This window comes from Uloborus diversus, chromosome 9 (genome assembly GCF_026930045.1).
Source record: "Uloborus diversus isolate 005 chromosome 9, Udiv.v.3.1, whole genome shotgun sequence".
In the NCBI taxonomy this organism is placed as follows: domain Eukaryota; kingdom Metazoa; phylum Arthropoda; class Arachnida; order Araneae; family Uloboridae; genus Uloborus; species Uloborus diversus.
The window spans coordinates 110,258,963-110,276,998 of record NC_072739.1 but is presented as its reverse complement, the minus strand read 5'-3'; the positions used below and the strand labels follow the sequence as shown (position 1 = coordinate 110,276,998).

Below are 18,036 nucleotides of genomic sequence, written 5' to 3'. Positions count from 1 at the left end.
TTAAAAATTGTAGCAAAAATTATAATTAAATATCCAACATTATTTGCTGCAATTTCTATTCCCTACATTCCCCCCCCCCCCTGAAAATTTTTGGATTTGCTCATTCAAGAAAATTAAAAATCATTCAAGGCACGCTATTATTCAAAGTTTTCAAAACACGGTATAGTCTCAAAAAAAAAAAAAAAAAAAACAAATATGTGAAATTTGAAATTTTGTGACAAAAATAAGCAAAAATTTCTGTCTTATCTTTTTTTTTCAACGGATGATAAAGTGTCAGTTTTTTTTCTCCACCGTCTTGTTAGTATGAAAAAGAAAGAAATCATTCTAAGCTCGATCCAAGTTCTAAAACGAAATCAGGTTTAGCCTTAATTTCAAATTGTTCCTTGAACGGTGACTCCTTTTCACAGTAAAATTTCCCTTTCAAACGATTGGTTTGTTAAATGTATGGCGATAACGATAAGAAGAAAAATATATACGCTCTTCACTCCTACACTTTAGTCCTACATTTACATAATCATGCATAGTGCATAAATGAATAGACAGGTATTTTGTAGAAAAGTTTACGCTCTCTCTCTCTCTCTCTCTCCTCTCTTAATGCAAATAATAATTTTTTGTCGAGTAACAGACAAATTTAGCGGTCACCACCAGCTACAGGGCGACTAATTGACGATTATAAAAATCTTTTGCCAATCGCCACTTGATCGCTACCTCAAAAATTAAATTAATGTCCCTAAGATGCGCAAAATACAATAAGTAATTGATAATATCTTTTCCACCAAAATCAAGATTTATTGTGAACTAATTAATTAAAATTTTATTGCATTTAAAAAATTAGTGTTTTCGGGGTGATAACCTCAATTCTAAAAAATCTATCGTCCAGCTCGAAAAGAAGAAAAAAAAGTGACCGCATTTTTAAAACAGTGGCAACTATAACATTGTTGCTGCCAGCTGCCACCCACTAGCGGCTAAAGATTTTCCGAAGGTTTTGCTCTTTAATTTCAGAGCATTTTGTGCTAACATGAGTTGAAAGGCTTTAATACCACGTTTACGGAGTTAAGCTACTAACACCAGCTACTACGGACAACACGTTTACTCCTAAATCAGTCTAACTCTACGACTCCGACTTCGTAGACCTGGCAGGACCTGTGGAGTCGAAGGAAAAATGACTCCAACTCCGACCTCGAAGACTTAGCACAGTTGCGATCTCTGAGGGAAAACGACCTAATACTAGAATTGTGAACCCTCCGACTCCTTTAACCCAATATCAATTCGACTGCACGATTCCATCTCAGCGACTCTGTTTAACACCAATACCACAATGGGGTGGTTTCCTTCAGTCAAAAGTACTACTTTTAGTCATCGAAATGGATAGAATGAGCAAAAAAAAAAAAAAAAAATTACATGGACCCAGGAAATACTTTCATTTTCCCAACAGTTTTTTTTAATTAATTTTTTAAAATGTCCTATTTTTCAAGCAAAGCGTGGTCTTTATGACGTCACAAATGATGCAATTTGGCGCATCTTTCTACTACGTTTCCACGTTATGATAATCAAGCAGCGAATTAAAATTGCGCTCTATGCTTGCTATCAACCATATTGTTGCCAATACACGTGAGTAAAGATGCGAATTAAATATTTTGTTCTGTGAATGGCAATATTGAATGGCATTCATCATTTGTGATGTCACACGACAGAAGTGTAAACAATGAAAGCGCACTGATTTAAGTATTTTTTTAAAAATATTAAACTTAAATAAATTATCTAAAAAACGGTCAGATCCTATGTTTCTAAGCATGCTCTTTCGGAAAAAAATACTTTTAAAATTTTGGAAACGACCCCATTTCAGAAAATATATTTCTCCACAAGCTATTCGTCATTTCGCTGAGTTTTAATATTTCCCTATTCCCTTATTCAAATAGCTACTAACACGTTAGGTTCATAATTCACACGATTTATTTTTATTTCCTGTTTCATTTTCCGGCGTCTCGTGACGAAGCATCCTTTCGATATCTTCTCCTACTTCCCGTTGAAAAATTTACGAGAGCTACGCCTACCAAAAAAAAGAAGGACCAATATAAAGTATTGTATTTCCGAAGTGAGTTGATAAATATTCATTACACACACGTGGCGCTAGTAGTAAATATTTCCTAAAAGTTCCTTTTCAAGGTTCCTTCTGTAACGCCGGCTATAAACTTGGCATATTAGAACTTCCTAAGTAAACCGGTAGTTGATCTTGACCTCCGGCAGAACTATCAGTAAGTGTTCATTCTATAGATTCCAAACAATTAAGTATTTCGTTTTGTGTTTGAATTTTTTTAAAACTAAGTTAATTAGATATCATAATTTGATTCGTGGAGAAAAAATTGTGCTTGCTTTTATGGTGTAAAACTTAAACTGGTTCTTCGAGGCAGTTTCTTTTTCTTCTCGTTCTCTCGTTCTCTCTCTCTCTCTTTTTAATGATACTTTGCTTCTTTAATACATTTTAGAAACGTTTCTGCACACTACTTGCTTTGCATCACGGTGCTGAAAAGTTGTTACAGAAAACAGGACTTTGCTCGTAGAAACTAGTTTTATGAATGAAAAGGAATTCTGTGTGACGATTTAAATCATATATATTCATGGAAAACTTTCATAAAAGCAGCGTAGAATAGCAGAGTATAAAAATTTCTGAGTAAGAGGCAATGATGCAAAACGTTTTTTTTTTTTTTTTCCAGAAATACTTGATGCGGGGGAGAGTCCAGATCGATGGGGCAATTTTAAAAAAAGTTTCTCATTAGCTATTTTCTGATGCTATATCATTGCAAAATTTAGAACAACAAATTGAGGTATTTTAACATGTTGCCAAAAATTTATAGTAATTATTACAATACATTAGTTTTAAAAACCAATTAAAATAGGCATTAAAAATGTCTCATCTTTCCCTAACATGTTTCAAATAAAAATTCACTTTCTAGTAATTATGTTTTATTTTTTGTGTTAACTTCAAGAAAAAAAGTGGGCAATTCCGCAGAAAATCGGAAATTTTGTCTGGCACGTGACAGTTCTATATTTTAATTTAAAAAATTTTTTTTTAAAGATGATAAGCAAAAGTTTTTGCCGAAAAAATCATGTATAAGTGTGATTTCTTCAGTAAAAAAATTTCTTTTTCTGTTACTGGTTTTGAAATTAGTCAAAGAAATATCACTTCCAGGACAAAATGTCGACTTTTTTGTAGAATATCACATAAATAACAATCAATGATTGTTCAAAATGCGTTAAGTTCAGGATGGTCATTTAGAAGGATCAGGTGATCAGAAGGGGGGAAATTACCTTCCCCCTATTTTGGAAATGTGTAATGTATTTATTCATAAAAATGTGTGTATTTTGTCATTTTTTATTTTATGTGTGTTGAGTATATAAATCTTTCCCTGCATAGAGAACTTCGAAATGACCGAGCTTGACTAAATTATTAAACATAATGTTTAATGCTTCAACTTTAGCAACTTTAAATTTTCATCTTTTATTTGTACCATTTTCCGATTATTTCCGTGTTTTGTATCTTATTTATGTGCAGTAAGATATTTCTCGTACACTATATATTTTTGTCAAATCCGATAAAAATATTTAACTTCAAATAATGAATTTTTATTGCAGAAGTGATGCAACACTAGAATTTAAAAGCAAAATCTTCCCTTTTTTTTTCTATGCTTGTTATTTTGAAAAAATTTCTTCGACTACTTATTGGCAGGTAGGATTTCTTTTCCTACTAAGAAATTTAGAGTTTACTGTCTTTCACTTTTAGACCAAAAATTATTTACCAAAATTTTGAATTCATCTCAAACACATATGCAAAAGTTCAGATGAACATTGCTATAATAGAGGGTGGAACGTCTTTTGGACTTTTTTTTTCTTTGGTTCTTGCTTAGGCCATGAGGATTTATCATATTTGGGCAAACACATAACCAACAGTGCCGCCTTCACAAGTTTGGGAGCTCGTCGTAATGCAGTTTTGGGAGAACCATTTGACAATCACAAAACTATGTAAAACATCTAGGGTAACATCCCCAGTAATTGGCACTTCCAACAAAAATGTCCTAAAAAAAGACTCGTATCCAATTTTTTTGAAAAAGAAGGCTATATACCAACTGAATGTACATTAATTTTAAAGATTATAACTTCAATTCATGTTACTAAATGACAGCAGTTCGTAGGAAAGAGAAACAATTGTGGCTTGTGTCAAATCAGCCATTTTTGTTGCAAAAGCTTCTTCTCTGGCTTAAGGGAAGCATGCACATAAATCCATTAAAATCTGACTTAAAATATATTTTAAATTTTCGTTGTCAAAAGTTTTGTTTAGTTGAAAGGTGTTACTTTAATTGCGTAGAAGTATATTTTCGAACCTTTTTGGAATTTTAAAATAATGATGGGTGCCATTTACTGGTGCTTCAATTTTGCTAGTCCCCACTAATTGGCATGTGTGCCAAGTACTGGGGAAATAGCGTCATTTCCGCGATAAAGCTGAATGAAGTGTCATTATCTTCAGTTTTTTGCGTAGATTACGAATATGATAAAGCGGAAATTTAAATCGATAGCTTTTGTACAGTAATTGTCAAAAAAAGCATCAAAATCATCAATTTTTGAAGTTGCGACTTTTTGTCAATTGGAGTGACTTTCACCAGAAAAATATCCAAATGAAAGTTAGTCAGTAATTAATTTTATACTGGGGGCTCCGTCCTCTGCTCGATTCGCTCGCTAACCCCCGTTCGCCACCTACGGTATCTCAATGCCGCCTGCAGCGGGTGGTTTTTCAAGAGAAAGAAAACCGACTTGTTGCATTTGATAAATAAAAAAGAGGAAAACTTATGGAAAAAAGTATGCCATATGAGTTTTTAACTACACTTGGGGCAAACCTAACTTGGTAGCATTCGCAAAATCAAAACTGTAAACCGAAGGATGAAACAGCATTAGTATCAATATCTTTTCCATGGAACATTCCAAATTTATGTTTTTATTTCTCTAAAATACTTTTCCAACATGAAGAAGAGTGATTTAGCATTAATTTATATAAAACTAGTGGTACCCGCACGGCTTTGCCCGTAATAGAAAAATTAAAAGGTCTTTTGGTTCGCCTGTGTGGCGAATTTTCTCTCCAACTGGCTTGTACCTATGTTACGGTTCCACGTTATGATAATTTCGTATCTCGCCAATTGGCTTGTGCCCATGTTACGGTTCCACGTTATGATAATTTCGTAATTTATTCGTCCATCTTATGATAATTTTGTTTTTAAAATTGGAATAGGAAAAGACCTACATCGAATTTTCGAAAAATCGCTTCGAGGTGCATACCCCCATGCTACAGACTAATTTTGTGCCAAATTTCATGAAAATCGGTCGAACGGTCTAGGCGCTATGCGCGTCACAGAGATACTGACAGACAGACAGAAATCTGGACAGAGAGAGATCCGGACAGAGGGAGATCCAGACAGAGGGAGATCCAGACAGAGGGAGATCCAGACAGAAACTTCCAGGTTTATTATTAGTAAAGATAAAGAAGAAGAAAGATAAACACATTCTACCCCATATTATCAAATTTATATGAAAAATGTGCTTAAAATTAGAATAGAAAAGAACAAAATCGAATTTTTAAAAAATCGCTTCGAGGTGCACACCCTCATGCTACAAACTAACTTTGTGCCAAATTTCATGAAAATCGGTCGAGCGGTCTAGGCGCTATGCGCGTCACAGTGATCCTGACAGAGATCCGGACAGAGAGAGATCCGGACAGAGAGAGATCCGGACAGAGAGAGATCCGGACAGAGAGAGATCCTGACAGAGAGAGATCCTGACAGACAGAGATCCTGACAGACAGAGATCCAGACAGAGAGACTTTCTGCTTTATTATTAGTAAAGATTACCTACTTTACATTATCATTACTCATGTTTCTTATGATGATAAAATTTGTATGTAATTTAAAAGTAAAAAATAAAGTGATTTTCCAGTTCTATTAACATGTGCCAATTACTGGATCACAAGGTGTCATACACTGGGGTATCAGGTGGTAATTACTGGGGATTTTGGTAACTTTTTATATACATATTTTTATAAAAGTATCGATTCAAATATTTTTGATTTTAGTGAACGAAATAGATGCACAGATGTGCACTCTTTGAGACAAAAATATTTGCAAGAGAGTATTTTTTTTCTAAGTACTGAAAACAGAGGTAAGTTTAAGGACTGCATTAAAAAAAGTAACTAGCTACATACAATTTGCTTGAATATGTTATATAATTACATGTATAAATGATACAAATGACAGACGGCAGTTTAAGAAATATTTCAAGTATTTTGAGATTTGTGACAAATTACATGAATTTATCCAGAAATTTCTCTAAAATTAGTCCCCTTTTTCAGGTAAGAAGGCAATAAATCCAAAAATACTTTATCATTTATATAATCAACGATCTATTACACTCACAAGTACTTACAAGACAGGTATGCCAAATTTCATGCTTCAATATTGAATATAATTGTTAAATAAATATAATAATAAAAATTTGTTGTTTTCCGTAGCCAGTATCGAACGAAAATTGCATTCTTCAGAAAACGCAAATACAGATCAGACTTAATACGTATTATACTGGAGACAATTAGCATTCAAATACTTTTTTCTTGAGTTCTAACTTCCGTAGATTAAAAATCTAAAAAGTTTTATAATCTTAAAAAATGGGGCTGTTCAGCGAAATCCTTTTGAGAAAAAGTGAATTTTGTTCAAAAATCGCCTTTTCAACCTAGTCGGATCAATTCATACTAGATTAGTGAAGAACTTAAATAATGTCAGAGGCTTGAAAAATAGTAAAGGTTAAGCTCTCCTCCAGCCCAAAAGACTTATTTGCCTTTGATTCAAAAGGAATGAGTTTAAAGGAGTTGTTCATATTTAAATATCTCTTTAAAAATAAATAAATAAATAAACAAAATAAATGGCCTTGACTTTTTTTACCTGCCAGAGTGGTAGGTAACTCTTAAAGTGCCAATTACTGGGGTCTTTACCCTATCGTGTGCATTTTTGAAAGGCCTTCTGAGTCCTTATCATTTTGGGGATCCTCGCAGTTGTGACATTTGTGACATGTTCTTGCTTAGGCCATGAGAGTTTATCATAATTGGTCAAATACATCACCAACAGTTCCGGCTTCACAAGTTTGGGAGCAAGTTGTAATGAATTTTTGGGGGATTGGGGGAACCCTTTGACAATCCCAAAACTATGTAAAACATCTATCATGTGCATTTTTGAAAGGTCTTCTGTGTCCTTATCATTTTGGGGATCCTCGCAGTTGTGACATTTGTGACGTGCTCTTGCTTAGGCCATGAGGGTTTATCATATTTGGTCAAATACATCACCAATAGTTTCGGCTTCACAAGTTTGGGAGCAAGTTGTAATGAATTTTTGGGGGAACCCTTTGACAATCACAAAACTATGTAAAAAATCTATTATGTGCATTTTTGAAAGGCCTTCTGTGTCCTTATCGTTTTGGAGATCCTCGCAGTTGTGACATTTGTGACATGGTAAAACCACCGCTGGTCACGAACGAATGCTTTCACAATGAAGAATAGGACGGGAGGAAAAAAAATTAAAAGTTTTTTTTTTATCTACCTTTTGAAGATATTCAAAAAAAAAGCATCCCCATCTTATTTTAACTGCGATGACAGTGAAATTTATGCCAGGCACTGACGTCAGCACTCACTCTGGCAGGTAAAAAAAGTCAAGGCCATTTATTTTGTTTATTTATTTATTTATTTTTAAAGAGATATTTAAATATGAACAACTCCTTTAAACTCATTCCTTTTGAATCAAAGGCAAATAAGTCTTTTGGGCTGGAGGAGAGCTTAACCTTTACTATTTTTCAAGCCTCTGACATTATTTAAGTTCTTCACTAATCTAGTATGAATTGATCCGACTAGGTTGAAAAGGCGATTTTTGAACAAAATTCACTTTTTCTCAAAAGGATTTCGCTGAACAGCCCCATTTTTTAAGATTATAAAACTTTTTAGATTTTTAATCTACGGAAGTTAGAACTCAAGAAAAAAGTATTTGAATGCTAATTGTCTCCAGTATAATACGTATTAAGTCTGATCTGTATTTGCGTTTTCTGAAGAATGCAATTTTCGTTCGATACTGGCTACGGAAAACAACAAATTTTTATTATTATATTTATTTAACAATTATATTCAATATTGAAGCATGAAATTTGGCATACCTGTCTTGTAAGTACTTGTGAGTGTAATAGATCGTAGATTATACAAATGATAAAGTATTTTTGGATTTATTGCCTTCTTACCTGAAAAAGGGGACTAATTTTAGAGAAATTTCTGGATAAATTCATGTAATTTGTCACAAATCTCAAAATACTTGAAATATTTCTTAAACTGCCGTCTGTCATTTGTATCATTTATACATGTAATTATATAACATATTCAAGCAAATTGTATGTAGCTAGTTACTTTTTTTAATGCAGTGTTTCTCCTAACTAGTAATTTTCAGTTATTTTCACCGAGAAATCTCCCGTTTTTAAAAAAATGAATGATATTATGATTAAGTTTTAAGTAAAATACATGTTTTAAGATCATTTTGTTTCTAGAAAACATTAATGTTATTTCATTATGAGGTTAAAAAAAAAAAAAAACTGCTCCGAACCTAGTGGGATACCTTAAGTTCTTCAGTAATCTAGTATGAATTGTTTTGCAACGTAAAGACGGTAATGGGTCAAAACTTCGCTGGACAATACTTCGCGGCCAAAACTTTGCGTGGACAAAACTTCGCGTGCACAAAACTTTGCGTGGACAAAATTTCGCGTGGACAAAGCTTCGCATGGACAAAACGTCGCGCAGTCAAAATTTCGTGCGTACAAAACTTTGCACAAACAAAACTATGTACGTGCATTACTTTTCGCATCTAAATAAAACTTCTTAAAAATAAATTATTTTAGTTTTAATTGAAAAAGATATTTAAATTACATTTACAGTCGACGCTTGTTATAACGATCACACATTTTAAAAATCATTCCATTATAATGACTAGTGGTAAAAGTCCCAAATTTATTCCTATATACTCTATGTTAATTTGCTTCCGATATGACGACCGTTCTGTACTGCTTAATACAGAAGGTGAAGTCACGAAGTTATGAACCAGCGAAGTTGACAGCGCGAAGTTTTGTCCACGCGAAGTTTGGACGGCGCGAAATTTTGTCCATGCGAAGTTTTGACCGCGCGAAGTTTTGTCCACACGAAGTTTTGGCCGCGAAATTTTGACCCCAAACCGTAAAAACAGAAGAGTGTGGCAACTGCTTTTTTCTCATTCATGACTCGAAATACACTTTTTGCAAGTTTCATTATTATTTCAACTACGACGTACTTAAAGTAACATTCTATTCTTAGTACACTTCTTTTCTCGCTTTGGTGACATCTCTTAATGACGAAATGTACTGTCGTAACACATCAGAGTTGCAGGTGGTTATTTAATAGAATCGTGTCTATTGAAAACAATGTTGGACATGAAAATAAACTAAAAAGCGAAAAACATAAGTATGTTCATCGAAATATTTTATATCATGTTCTTTTAATTCTCAGCGGGTTTTGTGAAAGTACTTTTTTCTACTGAGTGTAAAACGTGTTTAAAATATTAAACCGTAACGAAGATTGCAATTTTCTAAAATCAATGAATAATTTGAATTCTACAGCGTTCATGGAAAAGATAGACTGGAAGTAAATATTCAGGTTGATAGAAGATTTGCGATTATGACCACTTTTGGAGATTTTTCTCTTCAATAAAGACAAAAGTAAACTTATAGTGTTGTCATTCACCGTCTGCTGGAACTTTGTTGTTCTTGTTCACGCCAAACACGTGATTGACGTCGCCAAATGGCAGATTTACTTGTTTGCATGAAGTCTATCTTTTCCGCGAATACTGTATAGTTCAAATTAGTACTAATCGTGGGGAATTTCTTTCAGGCTGTATCTGCAGCACATTTTCTAATGGATTTATTTTTGCTTGTGTATGTTATTCTGTTCATGGTGTCTATCACACAGCATTTTCCTGCACGTTTTGATTTTTAGAAAGTCACGGGAGTTTCAAAATCCGACCTGATAAGAGGGTAGGGATCACTTAGCAAATTTTCTCTTGAGCTAAGTAGCAGGGATAGATACAGGGCTTTGGAGTCGGAGGCAGACTGATTCTGAAATCAAGGAGTTGGAGTCAGAGGTTTTAAATTATAGGAGTCGGAGTAGATCATTTTTCCTGCAACGCCGCAGCCGAGATGATCTCTCTTCTTTGAAAATCGGGGGAAAGGGAGTTCCTTTCATACTTTTTAGATAAAAATGCTACTACAAAGTGACTAAAAGGGCTGTCCACAAATAATGTCACGCTTTGAGGGGTGTTATAGGTCGTGAAATCGTGACAGTTTGTAGCAAGGGGAGGGGGGGGGGGTAACAAAAAGTGTGACATCACGCATTCTTTTAATAAGAATATGTTTATACATAGTACGTTACACCTGCAAAGGGAGGGGTGGTGGAGAAGTGTGACACTTTGAGACAAAGAGGGTGGGAGAGGGGCCAAAATGCTAAAAAAAGTGTGACATCATTTATGGACAGTCCTTAAGCTAACTGGTAGGGATAGATAAGGGCTTTGTAGTCGTAGTCTATCTGATTTTGGAGTAAAGATGTTGGAGTCAGACATTTTCTCACTGAGTCCGCAGACCTGGAGAGATAATCTCCCATCATCATACTCCGTGGGCAAAGATACTGGCATGTGACATGTAAAGTGTGACATGTCAATAAATGATGTCACACTTTTTTCAACTTTTTCAGTCTTCCCTTTGTCACAAAGTGTCACACTTCACGATACCTCCTATCCCTTTTGCCACATGTCACGCTTTTTTTTAATAACCTATTTTTATTAAAAAATGCATGATGCTTTGTAACGGATTCGGTGCGACTTCCACTTTCTTGAAATGAAGACACAGTTCTTGATAAAAACACAGGAAATTTATTTACACTATGTACAGGGAAGATCTTCAACAACTGCTAAATTATTCATCAGCAATTAAGCAATTATCACACAACACCGTAAACTCAACGTTTACACACGTATTTACTTCCAAATACGAAAACAACACAGCGAAAATGCCTCGCTATAAACAGAGCAAAATGTTCTCAGTTCGAAATATCAACCGAAACTGACTGTTTATCCATCGCTAACGGCTTAAATACACCGAAAAGAATTTTCCACAACATTCTACACGTTTCTTTCGGCTTCCCGAAATGCGTAGACCGTTATCAATGAAAAGAAAAATAAAATAGGGGTCGTATACTTTAGCCATATGAAAAAGGGGTTGTATATTCATTACGGGAAACTATTTACAGGTTACGTTCCTACAATAATTACTATTTACAGAATTTATAACATTGCCCCCTTCCTAAGGACTGCACGTCCCGGGCAGTACAATCCCCAGAAAGGGTGCCAAACTTCTATCACAAGTTTACAAATATACACATTAATTAATAACTAACAGATACAGAAAATACAATAATAACAAGAAATATTACTAAACATTAAAAGCAAAAATTATCTACAACTTTTATGTTATCAACCATGGTTGCTTACGTAATACTCATGAACTATGGCCATAGTATGGGGCTAACCGATCATAATGTACAACCCTAGGTTTTGCATTAGGTGATTTTTGGATCCTCACTACGACGTCATTTAGTCGGTTAACGACTTTGTAGGGTCCATCCCAATGCGACTGCAATTTGGGTGAAAGACCTTTCCGTCGGATGGGATTCCATAACCAAACCTTGTCGCCTTCGTTGAATTCATGTCCAGTAGACCTTGTGTCGTATCGGGTCTTCATCTTCTCCGCTGCGATGTTGATTCGCTCTCGTGCGAAGTTATGAACGTCTTCCAACCGGGCCTGGAGATCCTGGACGTACTCCTCAGGCGATGAAGGCGCATCCGGAGGACGACCGAAGACGAGATCACAAGGTAGCCGAAGCTCTCGTCCGAAGAGCATCTGAGATGGGGCATATCCGGTAGTCTCGTGGACAGCACTGCGGTAGGCCAGCAGGAACAAAGGTAGCTTCTTGTCCCAATCTTGTTGATTTCTGGATACCATAAGTGAGAGATTATTCAGGATTGTGCGGTTAAATCTCTCCACCATGCCGTCCGATTGTGGGTGTAGTGGTGTTGTCCTAGTTTTCTCAATTCCGAAAATTTGACATAGGCCCTTAAACACAGCAGAGATGAAATTCCTCCCTTGATCGGAATGAATCTGCAAAGGTGTTCCATATCTCGAGATCCAGTGTTGGACTAGAGTCTCTGCGACGGTGGTAGCCTCTTGATCTGGAATGGGATATGCTTCCGGCCATTTGGTGAAGTAGTCGATGGAAACAAGAATGTATTTGTTCCCATCAGCAGTTTTTTGTAGAGGACCCAGGATGTCGATCCCAATTCGTTCGAAAGGAGCTCCAACGTTGTACAGATGTAGCTTCCCTCTGCTTCTCTTCTTCGGTCCTTTACGAGCAGCGCAGGCGTCACAGGAATGGCACCACTTCTCCACGTCATCCTTCGCCTTGCTCCAGAAGAAGCGCTCCCGAACTTTATTGAGGGTTTTCAAGACACCAAAATGTCCTCCAGTCGCACTACTATGTATTTCTTTCAGAACATCTGAAATCCTTGATCGAGGAAGTAGTAACTGCCACCTAGATGTCTTGCCGTCGTCAGATTCCCATTTCCGGTGTAGCACGCCGTTCCGTAAATGGAGTGAGTTCCATAAAGCCCAGTATCTTTTTGTTGCAGGACTGAAGATGGAAACGTCCTGCCAGCTAGGGCGTCGACTGTCACTTTCCATGAACTCTAAAATTGGTTTTATGTCGGGGTCTTCAAGTTGATCTTTTCGAACTTGGTCATCACTCCATGGATCAGGTTCTGATGATGTTGGAGTCGCTGTCACCTGATAGGCGGTAGGGCTAGTCGTTCCATACTGTTTCTCGATTCGGGAACAATAGTGGCAGTTCTCAGGACAGGGTCTCCTTGATAAAGCGTCAGCATTACCGTGAGATAACCCTTTTCGATGCTTGATCTCCATGTCATATTCCTGGAGCCGCTGTATCCATCTGGCTATCTGGCCTTCTGGATTCTTGAAGCTCAAAAGCCAAGTTAACGAGGCATGATCTGTCCGAAGCAGAAATTTTCGGCCGTAGAGGTAATGATGGAAGTGTTCTACAGCTTTCACTATGGCCAGTAACTCCTTTCTGGTGACGCAGTAATTTCGCTCCGCCTTTGATAAGCATTTGCTCCAGTAAGCGATGACATGTTCATTTCCGTCAATTTCTTGGGATAAAACAGCTCCAATTCCCTCGTTGCTCGCATCAGTGTCCAGGATGAAGGATTTTTCAGGCTGAGGATAGGCGAGGATAGGCGTTGATGTTAAAGCCTCCTTCAGTCGTAGAAATGCAGCTTCGCATTCTTTGGTCCATTCAAACTTTTGCTTGCTCTCCGTCAGCTTATGCAAAGGTCGTGCAATGTTGGAAAAACCCTTCACAAACTTCCTGTAGTACGTGCAGAGCCCCAGGAAACTTCGCAACTGATGGATGTTTTCGGGACGACTCCAACTCCTGACCGCAGATACCTTCTCTGGATCGGTTTGCACACCCTCAGAAGAGATGATGTGACCAAGATAGTTCACTTCCCGGCGGAACAAATTACATTTGGACGGACTTAACTTCAGATTGGCTTCCTTAAGCTTTTGCAGCACCTTCCTAAGATTTGCCAGATGTTCTTCGAAGCTGCGTCCCACGATGATGATATCGTCTAAGTAGACCAGACAGGATTCGTAAGAGAGTCCTCTTAACACTGTCTCCATAAGACGCTCGAACGTAGCTGGTGCATTGCAGAGGCCGAAGGGCATCACTTTGAACTGCCATAAGCCTTGTCCAGTTGTAAACGCTGTCTTCTCTCGGTCATCAGGGTGTATCTCAACCTGCCAGTAGCCGCTCTTCAAGTCCAGGGTCGAAAACCACTTGTGTCCGGAAAGAGTGTCCAAGGTGTCGTCTATCCGTGGAAGAGGGTAACTGTCTTTCTTGGTGATTTCATTCAGCCGTCGGTAATCTACACAAAATCTGGTGGAGCCATCTTTCTTTCGGACCAAGACGATGGGAGAGGCCCAAGGACTGGATGAGGGTTCGATTACATCATTCTCCTTCATCTCTTTCAGGAGGGTCTCAACCTCTTCCTTCTTGGCGAACGGTAGTCGTCTCGGATGCTGTTTAATAGGGGGGTGTTCTCCAGTGTAAATCCTGTGCTGCGTTAAATTCGTACGGCCAACATCCTCCGATGTAGATGAAAACAGATGCTTGAAGTCGTCCACCAATTCTTCCGCAGCAGTTCTTTGATCTTTCGATAATGGCGCACTCCCAATTAACTTCGATGTCAAGGACTCAGAAGACACAGTCTCGGGGGAATTGATTCTTCTAATGATGCAGTTTACTGGAGTACAAGTTGCCAACACTTCACCTTTTCGGATATTCCTTGGCCTTTCACTCACGTTGGCGACTCTCACAGGAATTACATCCTTAGAAAGGTCCACAAGCGTAGATGCTACCAGTACTCCTTTTAGGCTATTGCTTAGGTTAGGGTATTCAATGAGTCCAAATCGAAAACTATTGCTTTCTTCAAGGGAGCCAGGTATTAATGATTCTGACCTTGAGGGAATCGATAAATCTGTTCGGGCTATTATTTGATGGCGGATTTTACATCACTTTCTGCGGGGAAAACAGCTATGTCTTCTCTCATCGAGTGCAGCTCATTAGTCTTGAAGTCGAGAGTGAAGTCATATTTCTTTAAAAAGTCCAATCCGAGAATGAAGGGGTCCGTGATATTAGCGACGAATGCCGTATGATGGTAGGTGGCATTACCAAACACTACTTCCAAGTCCACTTTACCGTCAATCTCAATTTTGTCACCTGTCACAGTCTGGAGACTTACGCGTGGCGAGGTCCACAGCAGTTTCAATCCAAATTCACGAGCCACATCTGTCCTAATGATTGTCACATTGGCTCCAGTGTCGACAATCAGTCTGCAGGGGTTCCCATTTACATGTGCGTAAATGAAAAGTCCATCACTGCCACTACTAGAAGAGGAAATCTGCAGAGCTCTAGTGGTGGTGATTTCCTTCCCTCGCGTAGCTTGGCGAGCCGGACAACTCCTTCGCAGGTGTCCTTCACTACCGCATTTCCAGCACTTCTGCTCTTGTTTCTTTTGGGCTGTTATGCTGCTCAGATGTCTTGTCAAGTCACCGAGTTGTCTCTCAAGTTCAGCGAGGTGGGACGACCTGGAATCAGACTCATCAGCTTCCTGAGTCCGGATTAGATGGCGATCCACACGGGTTGCTTCTTGGGCGGCCTCGTATCTCATCGCATACATCAAAGCGGATTTCAAGTCGTTTACATTCGCCATCCGGAGGGCCTTCTGGATCTCAGGATTCCGAACTCCGTCGATGAAGTAGTTGAGTGCCAGGTTGTCCCGAACATCCGCAGGACAGTCGCAAAAAGCAAGATGAGACAGTCTCTCGACGTCCGCCGCTAGCTCTTGCAGGGTTTCCCCGGTTTTCTGGAAACGGGACTTCAACTGGAGTCGGCTGAACTCTTTCTGGCATTTCTCACCGAAGCGAAGCTCCAACGCAGATGTGAGGGCGGCGAAATCCAGGCGCTGGCTGTCCGGAAGGGTCTGAAGAATGTCCGCTGCGTCACCTCTCAGGGATGCTGCAAGATGGCAGGCCTTGGTCGCAGAGTCCCATCCGTTCGCTTCCGCCACTATCATGAACTGAGTTTTGTAAACCTGCCACGAAGTTTTCCCATCAAATGTGGCAAGTTTAATGGGCGGTCGAGCAACCGATGTGGGAGCGCCAAACTGTACAGAGCTGCTTTCCGCGGTCGCCAATCTCCTTTCCACGTCCTTAAAGATCTCTTCTTTAAGTAGATGAAATCTTCTATCTTCTTCTTCAAATTTATTTTCTACAGCATTGAATCGGCTTTCAACGGTATCAAATTTTTCTTCAATAGCATCAACTCGATGCTCTATGTCATTAAATTTATTTTCCATCACAGTCTTTACCGAAATAAGGTCGTTTTTAATTTCTTCTTGGTTAGACGTTAAGTCCTTTTTCAGCACCGTTAAATCGCTTTTTAACTGGTCTTGATTTGCCAACATACTTGCAGTCAGATCACTTTTTAATTGGTCTTGATTAGCCGCCAAACTTTCGGTCAAGTCACTTTTCACAGCATTAATTGCTTCCAGAAGTTGTTTTAATTGGTCATCCATTGCGCGAGTAATCACCATAAAAACAAAGTCTATAAATTCAAACAGTCTTTATGAAAAAAATGTCCAAAGTCACACTTACTCCAAGAAAGTCCTGAAGTAGCCCCACGTTGGGCGCCAATTGTAACGGATTCGGTGCGACTTCCACTTTCTTGAAATGAAGACACAGTTCTTGATAAAAACACAGGAAATTTATTTACACTATGTACAGGGAAGATCTTCAACAACTGCTAAATTATTCATCAGCAATTAAGCAATTATCACACAACACCGTAAACTCAACGTTTACACACGTATTTACTTCCAAATACGAAAACAACACAGCGAAAATGCCTCGCTATAAACAGAGCAAAATGTTCTCAGTTCGAAATATCAACCGAAACTGACTGTTTATCCATCGCTAACGGCTTAAATACACCGAAAAGAATTTTCCACAACATTCTACACGTTTCTTTCGGCTTCCCGAAATGCGTAGACCGTTATCAATGAAAAGAAAAATAAAATAGGGGTCGTATACTTTAGCCATATGAAAAAGGGGTTGTATATTCATTACGGGAAACTATTTACAGGTTACGTTCCTACAATAATTACTATTTACAGAATTTGTAACAGCTTGTTACCCCGTCCCTCAACCTTGTCACAAACTGTGAATGAAAACCATCAATCACAAAAACTAATTTTTGATAGGGTCATTTTTTCAAGCATATCCGATGTTGAGAAAATATCGACTTTTGATGATGCAGGGGTGCCCATCCCACTTAAGAACAAAGGCGCACTCCCCCCCCCCCCAATTCACAAGCCCCCCATAAAGAAGACAATACCCTTAAAATAGCACCCCCCTAAATATTTCAATGGCGCAGTCTACACCATGACCCCTTCTAGCTGGGCACCCCTGGATGATGGATAAAAGGGCTATCGGGGAAAGAAACATTTTCATTGGTCAGCTTCTCAATTCATAGGCAGATCTCAGACGAGCTTTCAACTTAGAGACGCAATAAATGTATTCTCCACAGTGAAAGCAAGATGATTAAAATAGCTGACAAATGTACCAAATTTTTAAGTTGTTTAAGTTTCTTTATCTATTTAAGTTGTGATAAATAAATATTTAAATTTTCTTTTACGCATTTATTTCAAAATTTAATTTCAATTTCAGAAATATGTTCATGTAAAAATAAAATATTTTCCCCTGTAATGTTAATGTATTTGACTATTTATTTCAGAGATGCTACTAATCACACTATTATTCGTTAACTAATGGTATTAGTGGCAAAATTAAAAATTTTGGAGATAACCAGTACGCATGGTAGGGGAACCTCTCCTCTGTCTTGGGGCAAGAAATGGTACTATCAGCCCTAGTAGTCGCTGCGATACAGCATGATTTAGAAAAAAATTTCAATGAAAGCCTACCTAGAATGTTATCTTAAAACGCGTTTTACTCAAAACTTGAAAACGTCCACTTGTATCCTTTTGCTTCTCACTGTCTCATATATACGAGGGGAAAAATGCTTCAAAAAGTTAAAAGAGTGTATATAAAATTACGAAATTCTCCTTAGTTCATACTGTACGTTCAAGCTTGAATAATTGATTGGGGGGGGACGTATAATGTAATAGCGTCCTAAGATTGATTAGGCAATTTAAATTTTATATTATCAGCATGTCAAATGTTAATTTTATTCGTTTCAATCACTTG

At 37.8% G+C, this 18,036-nt stretch overlaps 1 protein-coding gene across 1 annotated transcript in view; it reads left to right on the top strand.

Annotated features, from left to right (window-relative positions):
* Positions 1 to 2,196: 2,196 nt before the first annotated feature.
* LOC129230114 (cationic amino acid transporter 2-like) overlaps positions 2,197 to 18,036 on the top strand; it is a 110,800-nt gene continuing 94,960 nt past the window's right edge. The window contains exon 1 of the mRNA XM_054864519.1: positions 2,197 to 2,255. The gene's annotated coding sequence lies outside the window, so the exon portion shown is untranslated. The remainder of the gene's footprint in view (positions 2,256 to 18,036) is intronic.